The sequence below is a fragment of the Cupressus sempervirens genome, chromosome 6 (genome assembly GCF_028749045.1).
Source record: "Cupressus sempervirens isolate cs-2001-9-10 chromosome 6, ASM2874904v1, whole genome shotgun sequence".
NCBI classification, from domain to species: Eukaryota; Viridiplantae; Streptophyta; class Pinopsida; order Cupressales; family Cupressaceae; genus Cupressus; species Cupressus sempervirens.
In genome coordinates this window covers 399,589,560-399,602,033 of record NC_143123.1, presented here as the reverse complement: position 1 = coordinate 399,602,033, position 12,474 = coordinate 399,589,560, and positions in this window count along the sequence as shown.

Sequence of the window (12,474 nt, the reverse complement as noted above, 5' to 3'; positions counted from 1 at the left end):
ACACATGTCACTGACATGTTGCAAGGTGGACAAATCAGCATGTGACACATGGTGAGATGGTCAGACCAAGTTTGACCCAAGTGAAACATATGAGGGAATTTTCAAAGGTTTTAAAAAATTAATTTTGGAATTTTTTTCTCAAAGATCACGTGCATGGGTAGATTTTTAAATAAAATTTCACTTATCAGATAGTTTGAAACTATATATAAGGATTAATTTTTGTAAAATGTTATGGAAGCCATGAATAGGACTAAGAATTTCAAAAGGTCATATCTAGAGTGATTTTTATCAAAAATAAGCACTCCAATATACCACCGTAACCAAGAAGATCTGAATTTTTTGAATTTGAGGTTGGTTTTTGCATAGGTGCTCACCAATTTGAGCTACAGGTTAATTTGTAAAATCCAGGGCATTGGCAATAGAATAGGTAAATTTGATCATTAATCATCAAAGTTTGTTAGAGGGTGGATTTGATGACTTTTTGGAGCCTGAATGTGGTAAAAATAAGTTGTGAAAGATTATATTTCATTTTGAAGGCCATATTCAACTAGTTTTTCACTTTTTACCATGAATTCAACTTGGCGTCAAAAGTGGTTATGATGATGAACCAAATATTTGAGATTCTTTATGCTTTGTAGAAACAGATGATGAGATTTGATTTTTAGTTATAGAGAGAAGGTAAAGAGAGGTTTTTTCTGCTTCTTGGGAAGGAATTTTGAAGTGACAATTATCATCTCCTGATCAAATTCAAGATTTTATTCTTCCTATATCTATCTTTTTCTTTCTCATCAAATTGGTTCTAGTTTTTTGGAAAAAAATAAGTTCATTGCTGTGATACCATTAAGGGTTCTAGTTTTTCACTGTGAGGCCATTGGTTCCAATTTTTGACATGTTTCCTTGATTGTGACACCATTCTTTCAACATAATTCTTCTTGTATGAATATCAGTAGGATGATAAATATAGATAGTTTAGATCTATTATGTTCTTTATGAGTTAATTTCATGCATATGAATGTATTGTTTCAAGGAAATTAATACAAAGCACAATAGATTCATTAGTTTCATTTTGATTCTTGTCTCCCTTTATCAGTGATCTTCAATGTTCCATGATCATTGAACAAAGAGCTTAGGTTGTAGTTGCAGTCCCTTAAGGTTGCATGTTGTTTCATTGTTGCTGATAATTCAAGGAATTGTGTAAATGCTTCATAGAAATCAATAGGGTTACAAATTTATTGAGGAGGATATCATGTAAGAATGAGATTCAAATTGAGCATGGAAGTCTATTTACAAGGTGAATGGATAGATCATATATCTGAAGATGCAAATATGTCTCAGATATCCATATGTGTGTTTTTGATTCATAGATTTGCCCAATGGTTAAGGAATTGATCATTTTATAGGATCACTAGGTCTTACTGCTGCATATCTGAGGGTTTGCTGAATTCAACATTATTAATCAGACATGTTTTAACCTTTCATGTTGAAAGACCTAAATGTTTAACCCTCACTCAGCTTCTGAGATTCATAGATTTGCATTTAGCTATTGTAGATTGATGTTATTTCATGAGTTACTAGAAGATATAAGGGTTTTCATCTACTTAATAGATTCAGGGATATGTTTTTGCACTGGTATGATATCAATTGAATCTCAAGTCCACTCGCCTAGGTTTAGTAGAGCCTGAAGTAGAAGAAGGGTCATGCCTTATAGTTGGCCTGTTGTTAGAAATGGGATGTTGAAAATGGGATTTAGCTGCCCTTAGATATGTCATTTTCTTAGTGGGATAATTGAAAACCCTCTGGCATTTTCAAACACCAACAAGATGGTGACTCTACTGGGGAGTCTATGAAGAAATTCATTGTTAGAATTACTAGAATCTCTGGTATAAATAGCAAGTTCATGAAGTGTTTTCCATTTCTTTGTTGAAGATTCATGTCTCCCAGTAAGGTTTTATCCATTTGCAGCAGTATGTTGTGAGAATTGAATGTAAATTGTGTTCTATGACTGTTATAAGTCTATCTTCACTTAGTTTAGTCTTTGTAAGTGTTGTTGAGAAAGTTTTAGAGTCAAGAAATTATTTATAAAGTGTAAATTCTTCAAGTTGATAATGATCTACAAGTTTCTCTTACATTGAAAGTCTGGTTCAGATTTGTCAAGTGACAAAATATGATTTATTTCTCACAAAATGTGAGTGGCAACTCTCAAATCTCTGTACCAGTTTGTTCCTAGTTGATTTCATTGCAAAATTTTGAAAGACTTTCAGTTGTATGGGCAGATCTGATGCTTTTGGTAGTCTCTTGAAAAGGGAGTTTGAATTCTTGATAAGTTTTTAAGTGATGTTTGCAATCTGCTATTATAAGAAATTGAAGTGTAAAAAGTGAATCATAGTAGTGATTATTATATTCCTCTTGCAAAGAGGTGGCAACTCTACAAAGTTTGATCAGCGGTGTCAAGGAATTTCAGTCTTGCACTTGTGCCAACTAGCAGATTAGTGGTTTCATGTAGCAACACTTGAGGTATTTCATTTTCATGATGTTTTTCTTGTTATGAAAGAAATTAATTTTTACATATGTGTTCTCCGTCAAGTGAAGTTTCAGCACTAAGAAGAGGAGAATGGTTTTAAGGTTTTATACACTTCATTAGATCAAGTTTCAATCGGTTGTATTTAAGTTTTTGAAGTGTGTTTGGAGTTGAAATTGGTAGAAGGGTATAAGCTTTCTGCAAGTTATAAATTATAATTTATTATGGGTGAATGAGTTTCATATTTTGGAAAGAATGTCAAGTTTTATTTCACCTAGTATGCAGCTGGTCAGTAAATTTTCTAGATCCATTTCTACCAAGAGATATATGCCATTAAGTTTCAATGGTATTCATGGTTTCCCGAATGTCATTCCTAATGATGTTTGAAATAAATTGCCTAAGTTTAATGGGAACCATACTATTTTAGCTAGTTATCATATTCAAATATTCAGTGATTTGATGGGTGACTATGAAATTTATCATGAGGACGTGCACATGAAGTTATTCATTTAAACCTTGGAAGGTGATGCTAGAGATCAGTTTTCTTTTCTACCAGCGTGTTCTATTTCATCTTGGAGTCAGTTGCATTCAACCTTCATGGAGCAATTTGGAGAATGGGTAAGCATATCTGATTCTTATGATAAGTTCTTGAAAATTCATATTCAGAGTGATGAACTTGTTCTACAATTTAATATTAGATTTGCAAGAGTTTTGAATGAAATCCCTGAGAGTTATAGACTTGATGATCAAATGTGTTTAGTAGTTTACTTTGATGCATTTGACAAGAAAATGAACTATCTACTAAGGGACAAAGAACCATAGACATTATACCAAGATTTTATGACTGCTAGAGATATTGAGAATAATTTGAAGTATAGATTGACTAGAGGTCATTTTGCCTTGAGAGATTTTTGGTATAATGTGTTTGAAAGAAAGGATAAACATAGTGTTGATGCTTCAGTTTCAAATTAGCATATCAATACCCTTGCTGTAGGTTTTAATCAAGTGGAAATTTTAGATTAGAATATGTGTATAAGTAAGGTTAGCTTGGTTACAAATGATGACACACATGTTCATGATGCTACAACAAAAGGATATATCTAAGACTTTGATAGGGTTCAACATTGTGGTGATTTTATGAATCAAGGTTTAGTTACAACAGTAAATTTTTCTCATGATAATTGTATGTATGATGATGTAACTAATGCTTCAAAATTTGAGGATGTTGCACCTAAATCTCAGTCTTATGTAAGGAAGAAGGCTGGAAGTTATCTCTTTGATCATGAACTTGATGTGGCTGATCTGACATGCCATGGAGAGATGACACAAGATGAAGAATGTAAATCATAGGTATCTCGGTCATAGTCAGAAGAACATAGTGCATATGTTTATGATGTTTCAGTAGTAGAGGGTAAGATGAATTTTCTTAATCAACAAGATAGGCAAGAAATGAATAATCTTATTGAGAGATTACATCACGTTGAAAGTGTTCTTAAATCTAAATTTGAAAGATAGTCATATCAATGTGAGTATGATGAAGCTAAAAGTCATCTTTCAAGTGATAATGAAGTTGCTAATCCAATGTATTGTGAAGAAGCATCACATTAAGACAATGATGAGAGTTGTTACTCGAGTCAAGAAGAGGACAATGCTAGTACATATTCGTCTTCATGTGAATTAGATGCAAATTGGAAAGAAGAAAGCAATGATGGAAGTTGTAATTCTTATGTCAGTAAAGGTATGAATTCTATTTCTAAAGCTCAAAGTGAAGTTTCATTTCAGAGTTATATAAGTCAGCTAGATGTTGAAAGTTGTGAAGAGTTGTCTACACAATACAAGGATAAAGAAATTGTTTTTGATTAGGAAAACAAGTTTTATAGGGATCCTGAAACCCAAAGTTTTACAGCTTAAAACAACTTAAAGCAGAAAAGACAGAAAAAAAAAGCTGCCACAAAAGACCAGAAACAAAAAGGCCCGAAGCCTAAGAAATAAAGGCCACGAACAGAGCCTGGTGGGCAGACTAGTGTCCCTTCTTTTTCATTGCCTGTAGGGTTTCTACAGTGCCACTTTCCTTTTGGTTGGCCTCTTCCTCCTGGATCATGGGGAGGAAATGCATCTAGCCCCCCTGCCTTTCCTGGATTCTAGTCTCTTTTTGAGGATCTTCCCAGCTAGTTTTGTGCTCTATACTCTGCTCCACATTCCCCACAAGGCTGGCCTTGGTCAGATAGTCCCCCAGATTAACAATTTTTTCATTCAAGGTATGGAGGGTATCAAGATAAAGAAATTGTTTATAAGGACATATTACCTAATTGTGTAGATGAATGTCTTGGGAATGAATGCAGTGATGATCAGTATATAAGTGATTCTCAGATCAATGCATCATCACCTATTGGTAAGATAAATACTGATTTGTTTACAAGACATTTGAATTACCTACATGAAGACAATGAAAGTAATTTTGATTTATATTCTACATGCTTTGTTGATGGAGTTGATGGTGTGTCTTCTTTTGATGATTCTGATTTTTCTTCACATGTTGAAAGTCTCCATGAAGATGAAATGGGTAATTGTTTTAAAGTATATACTAACACTCTATATGATGAAAATCCTGAGGATGATCAGCCCATTTTTTGTCATAATGTTCAAAGAGGATCACTACATGGAGTTGTTAAGCCGTTGTTTGAAGAACACATGGATAATTCAGATTTAGTTGAGAATGAGTTTGATGATGATACCTCGTCTTACTGCTATAAGAGATCAGAATGTTCTTCTTTCGAGTATGATAGTGAAATTGATGATTATGTTGCATCTGATGAGGTAAATGACAAGGTGTTTGATGAAGTTGTTTCTGAAAATCAGTATGCACCTTGCAATGAGCTTTATGATGAAATCTCTAATGTGAAGACTAATCTGTTTGTTGATTGGTTTCAAATTTTTATATGGATGACATATATGAGTACCAGTCAGATTGTTCATTTGATTTCTTTTCAGTTATGCAAAAGGATACACATTTTGAAGGTATGTGTGATCCCTTTTCCCAAGTTGAATATGAAGCTTTCATATTCGGGAATGATAATATGCATGAGTCATTAAATAAAGAGGGATTTCAGTTTCAGTCTGATATATTTGAGCATGTTGATCAGTATTTTCATAATGAGCAAATGCTTGAGAATGAAGCAAGTTTTTATATGCATTGTGAAAATAAGAATGAAGATTCAGTTTTACTAAGTGTTGAGTTTCAAGATGTGTATCTGATTGGTGAAATTGATATGAGAAGTATTTTTAGTTTACCTCATGAGGAAAGGAATGAAAATCAGGTTTTTGACAGAGGTAAACAATTTTGCTGAAGTTTAGTGGCCCAGGGTCATCATGTGTACATAGTAGTTTTAGTTGTTTCCCTACTTTCAATAAAGCTGTTCGAGAGAGTTTTTTTCTATCAAGTGTGAGGTTTTCTTCTCCCAGAGATTTGAATCCTTATCATTCCCACAAGGGACATGCATCCCCAGACAAAGCAACTATTGGCGCAAAAAATTGTAGCCCAAATTTTGAGCACTTTTGAAATTGAGCCCTATAAACGCTTTTAGATGCATATGTACCTGGTTGTACCTTTGAGACCCCTAAGGTGTTTAATGTTTCTAACACCCTTCATTCAGTGCATCTAAGTGTTCTATGAAGTTTAATTGTCATTTTGAACCATCCCGTGAAGTCTTGTTTTAAGCAATTATCAAATCTACAATTTTACCATGTCAAACAACGACAGGAGGCTGTGTTTTTCATCAAATAACTTGCACCCAGAAATGTTTTAGGACTCGCCACTTTGGGAATGTCTAGTATCCATACTAGAGAGCCTATGTTTCATATTTTGAGTCATTTCAAGTCCATTTGACTAGGTTTTGAATCCCTCAAAGTTGGTCATTTATTGTTTTCATGCTGATGCACATTACACACATTTCTAAGAAGCCCTGTTTGACGTGTTATAACTTTGACATAGTTGACCAAAATGCTAAGATTCATTTTGCATTGCATTTTAGATGTCAGAGACTTGTTATGTTTCAAGTTTTAGCCTATGACAAACCCGTTTGATCAATTTTCAAACACGATTCCAAATGGAATTTGTAACTTTTACTAGAGTTAGCATTTGCAGATTTGTTAGTACCCCTGTTCATGACATTATAACTTGAGATCTATGATTGCCTAGATCAAATGGATTGTACCACTATGTTTTCCTCAAAAAATACTCCAAGTGTGCCAGTTTTTAAGTCTTGACAAATCCATTTGCAAAAAATTGCTTTTCTGCTAGTGTTTCCAGTTAGTAAATCCAAGTAGCCCACTTTGATCGATTGCCATTTGCACCCTGTTATATGTCATGAGTCCAAATCATAGATTTATTCTCTCCTCGTGGCAGAGAACTCTAAGAGATCAACTTTGATAGTGAATATCTTTTGACCTCAAATTTTTCATGAGACGAGATTTGGTGTGGTAGAAGTGTGCAGAATAGAGAATCAGGGTGCCAATTTTCAAAGCCTGGTCAAAGGTTTGGATTAGTTTTTAAGGCTAGTTAAAGGACCTTCTGGTACCAATTTGAAAGTTTTTTAAAAGGGGGATAAAATGAGTTTCAAATGTTGACTCAGTGATTAGATTTGTTTCAAATCAATATCAGGTAGTTAGTGGGCTAGTTATAAGATTTAGTTGTTTGGAAATGAAATTTTTTTAGCTGAACCCACTTTGGGGCCCGACTAAATTCATCAAATTGATATGGTGTATCTCGCCCTATATGCAGGGTGGATGGAAACTCAATGGATATATTTCTGTAGACTATGATTCTATACAAGTATTATTCAAGAAGCAACTATATATTCAAACACCTGAGGATGCAGTAGCATATGTGCTAAGATCAGGGTTGGACTTCGATTGTGGTGGTTACTATACAAAATAATTAGTACCTACAGTTGTGAAGGGAAAGGTGAAAGAATCAAATATAAACTGAGCTCTTGTATACACCTATACTACTTTAATGAGGCTAGGCTACTTTGATGGGAGTAAATAATATGGACACTTTGGGGCTAAAGACTTGTGTACACTTGAGCATCAAGAGCTTGCAATGGAAGCAACTAGGGAAGGTGTTGTTCTTCTTAAGAATTATGGATCATTGCCCTTCTCTACCTCCAACATAATGAGGTTGGCAGTTATTAGACCTGTGCAAATAAAAAACTTCCATGTTTGGAGGAAGCCAAGAAGCATAAAGAAGATGTAGACTAGTTAATAGAGTAATCCAAGAGAGGGTAGGAGTCCATGCATAGAAAATAAAACAGCAGTCAAACTAGAACCCACACCATGGAGATCAAGTCCCAGGTCCATGTAAAGCAGGAGAGACCACAGGAAATAAAAAAGATGCCACGCCATGTATAAAATGAAGAAGCCAGAGGTCAACATTGGGAGCATGAAATCACATGTTATCAAAGGCAAGCCACATCATATAAAGCAATAGGGGCAGTCGACTAAGTCAAAGAAGAAGTCGCAGGTACAAGAATGCAAAGAATAAAGCTCATGATTGTGCAAAGAGGATGCCCCACGTTTTAAAATAAGAGGCCCAAGCCATCTCCAAATAAGGGTAGAGAGATTATGAAATTGTAGGCATGTGTTAGAAGCCATGGCATTAGAAAAAGGGCAAATCACAGCTTGGGGATAGAGCAGAACTAACAGAGGAAACTCGCAATAAGTTAAGGGTGAACCCATGCTGGGGATACCATGTAGACATCCACACACCAAATAAAAAGGGTAGATCATTCAAGCGATAGGAGAAGCCATGTTTTTTGAAGTAGTCTTTCTACACCATGAAGTCACGCTAAGAAAAGGAGGAAGTCTACAATTGCAAATGATGGCGTCAAAGATCAAAACAAACGCCACCCATCTATGAAGCTGCCAAGGAAGAAGGAAACAATGCAAAGAAGATATATCACACATGGGTTCTATAGGGAATATTTTATATTTTAAATACTATTGCACACACATTGTATAATGAATTGAAGAGAAAGGCTTTTGAAGCCTTAGCTGCAAGTGGAGCCTGCCAGGATGCCCAGTTGGCGTGTAGACTAAACAAAATTTTAGATGAAGATGCAAGCTTGTTGATGTGGATCTAGATTCATGAGATGCTACCACATGGTAGATCATGTGATCATTGCTATCTTCTCAACCAAAAGTGCTCACTTGTTAACCATAGCGAGATAGCGACGTTGATGTGGCATAATTGACATGGTGCTGATGTGGCAGTCAGTAGGATGACAAGATGCTGACATGGAATCAAGTGGATGAGATCGTGACACATGGCACAACTGATGGTCCTCGTTATCTCACTAATCAAAGTTTCTCACCTATTAAGAATAGAAATATAGTGCGAAGCTAACATGTGTCGCCCACACGGTGCAAGGTGGACAAATCAGCACATGACACATGGTGGGATGGTCAGACCAAGTTTGACCTGAGTAAAACATATGAGGGAATTTTCAAAGGTTTTAAAAATTTAATTTTTGAAATTTTTTCTGAAAGATTATGTGCACGGGTAGATTTTTAAATAAAATATCACTTATCATATAGTTTGAAACTATATATAAGGATTAATGTTTGTAAAATGCTATGGAAGCCATGAACAGGACTGAGAATTTGAAAAGGTCATATCTAGAGCGATTTTTATCAAAAATAATTACTCCAATATACCATCGAGACTGAGAAGATCTGAATTTTTAGAATTTGAGGTTGGTTCTTGCATAGGTGCTCACCAATTTGAGCTACAAGTCAATTTGTAAAATCCAGGGCATTGGTAATAGAACAGGTAAATTTGATCATTTATCATCATAGTTTGTTAGAGGGTGGATTTGATGACTTTTTGGAGCCTAAATGTGGTAAAAATAAGTTGGGAAAGATTATATTACATTTTGAAGGCCATATTCAACTCATTTTTCACTTTTTACCATGAATTCAACTTGGCATCAAAAGCAGTTATGATGATGAACCAAATATTTGAGATTCTTTATGCCTTGTAGAAACAGATGATGAGATTTGATTTTTAGTTATAGAGAGAAGGTAGAGAGAGGTTTTTTCTACTTCTTGGGAAGGAATTCTGAAGGGATACTTATCATCTTTTGATCAGATCTGGGATTTTCTTCTTTCTATATCTATCTTTTTCTTTCTCATCAAATTGGTTCCAGTTTTTTCGAAAAAAAAAAGTTCATTGTTATGATACCATTGAGGGTTCTAGTTTTTCACTGTGAGACCATTGGTTCTAGTTTTTGACATGTTTCCTTGACTGTGACACCATTCTTTTAGCATAATTCTTCTTATATGAACAATAGTAGGATGATAAATGTAGATAGTTCAAATCTATTAGGTTCTTTATGAGTTAATTTCATGCATATGAATGTATTGTTTCAAGGAAATTAATACAAAGAACAACAGATTTATTAGTTTCATTCTGATTCTTGTCTCCCTTTATTAGTGATCTTCAATGTTCTCTGATCTTTGAACAAAGAGCTTAGGTTGTATTTGCAATCCCTTAAGGTTGCATGTTGTTTCATTGTTGCTGATAATTCAAGGAATTGTGTAAATGCTTCATAGAAATCAATAGGGTTGCAGATTTATTGAGGAGGATATCATGTAAGAATGAGATTCAAATTGAACATGGATGTCTATTTACAAGGTGAATGGATAGATCATATATCTGAAGATGCAAATATGTCTCATATATCCATATGTGTGTTTTTTATTCATAGATTTACCCAATGGTTAAGGCACTGATCATTTTATAGGATCACTAGGTCTTACTACTGCATATCTGAGGGTTTTTTGAATTCAACATTATTAATAAAATGTGTTTTACCCTTTTATGACATTTTTTTCATGGTGGATGCTAACTATACTTATGCAGAAGTTGTATTGCCAAGGGTTGTATGGCTAAGGCCTATGCACTATGAAGTAAATGCAGATGAGACAATTGTAGCTATAATAGATTTTCTATATGAAGAGATTGATAAGAATGTTAAGCCATTCAACACATATGAGACATGAAAGAGACATCAAGGATAAAAAGTTTGATGCAAACAAAAGTCCCTAAGATGGATAGAAAGAGAAGGAAAATGATTGTTGATCTTGAGGGAAAACTTGGTGAAGGATCCCTCCAGATTACAAAAGAAAAAGTTGAAGATGAAGAATCTGAAGAAGTAGAATAAGAATCAAAGGGAAAATAATTAATGGTTGTCAATCCTAAGCTTAAAAATAGAAGAAATTGGTGATAGTTCATCCTAAGGTAAAGAGGGCTTTGAAGAAGAGTATTACACCTACCACCTTTGCACCTTAAAGAAGAATAACCTGATAAGGATCCAAAGAAGTATCACCTACAACTACCAAACCAAAGAAAGGAACTACAAAGATAACCAATCTAAAAAATGGAAAGTCCCCACTTGAAATGAAACAAGTAACAAAAGGGACCAAGCATAACAAGATGAACTTACAGAGAATGTTAGTTGTTATGTCTGATGGTAAACATGATGAAGGAATGAAAATTGAGTCTGATGATTTGAGAAAGCTCTAATTATTCTTAGATGACCTCATATGGATATTTATTAGGTATGTGAAATATCATAAATTCAATAGAAATTTAAGGTTTTAAGTAGACTAACTATGATTCTTTAGACAAAGCTAATAAATAAAAGTTTGAACAAGCAATGCTAGACATGATGACAAAGTTCAAGTACACACCTATAGAGTTAGGAAAAGTAATTCCCAAAGACTTATATAATAAAATTTATACAAAATAAAAATGGTCATTGTCTACATAAAGAAAAATCAAAGAGCTACATTAGCTCAACCAATGCCAGATTTATGGAATACATACATGTCTATATACCTAACGCATTTTGAAAAGAAGTTTGTGCCTAAGACAAGGACCTATGAAATTTTGAAAAATAATTTAGAATAGGTAGTACAAGAGAGCACATTTGTGTGTAAATAGGTATTTTGGTTGTTAGTTCCAAAAGCTAAAGAAAAGGAGATAGAAACAATAGAATTGGATAATCAAGAAGATTATGATGAGCCACATAATCTAGAGGAGTAGATAAGAAGAAAGGTAGAGGAGAGTGAACAAAAAGATGTTGTCACTATAGAAGATATTCATAATGAAACACAACAAAATATAAATGTTTTGACTAAGGAAGCACTCCAAAATATAGAATTCATAAATGCAACCTTAGATACCCTTCTACCATGCATCAATCCAATGTTAATAAAAATTCAAGATTATCCAAGGATCAAGATTGCACCAGCTATGACCTCTATAACTAATGGTTTTCAAATAAATTCAGTCATAGTTGAGAGGAAGGGTAAAAAAGATGTAAGTGTTGAGGAACAGGGTAAAGCCATAATTGTGATTCCACATCCACCACCTATGACCAATCTTATCATTGACAAGGAAAAAGGAGAAGAGAATAAAGAAGATAATAAATTTGCACATGATGCCTTAGGAATTTACATTGACAAAGTAGAGGAGGCCAAGAAACAAAAGACTAAGGAGTCTTGGAAGCTGAAAGAACAAGATTCAATCCAAGCTTAGTACAATTACAAAGTGTGGTGTTAGTATCCACTAAAACATCAATTGATACACCTACATAGAAGGTTATATATAGTTAGAAGTAGACTTCTTCAATAGAACAATAGATGTCAAGTTTGATTGGTAAAGTGACACCACTGCAAATATCATTACTATGTGCTAGCATGCCATGATCAAAGAAGATGAAGAAAAATGTTAAGTCACCTAGTATGCTCGTGATATAAGATGATGTCATTATCATTCCTAAATATGATCCTAAGATAAAAACCTTTGAAAAAATAATTTTTTTACAAGAACTCTTGAAGAGGAAGACACAACAAGAGGAACTAAGAAGGGAACACAAACAAAGATAGGTATT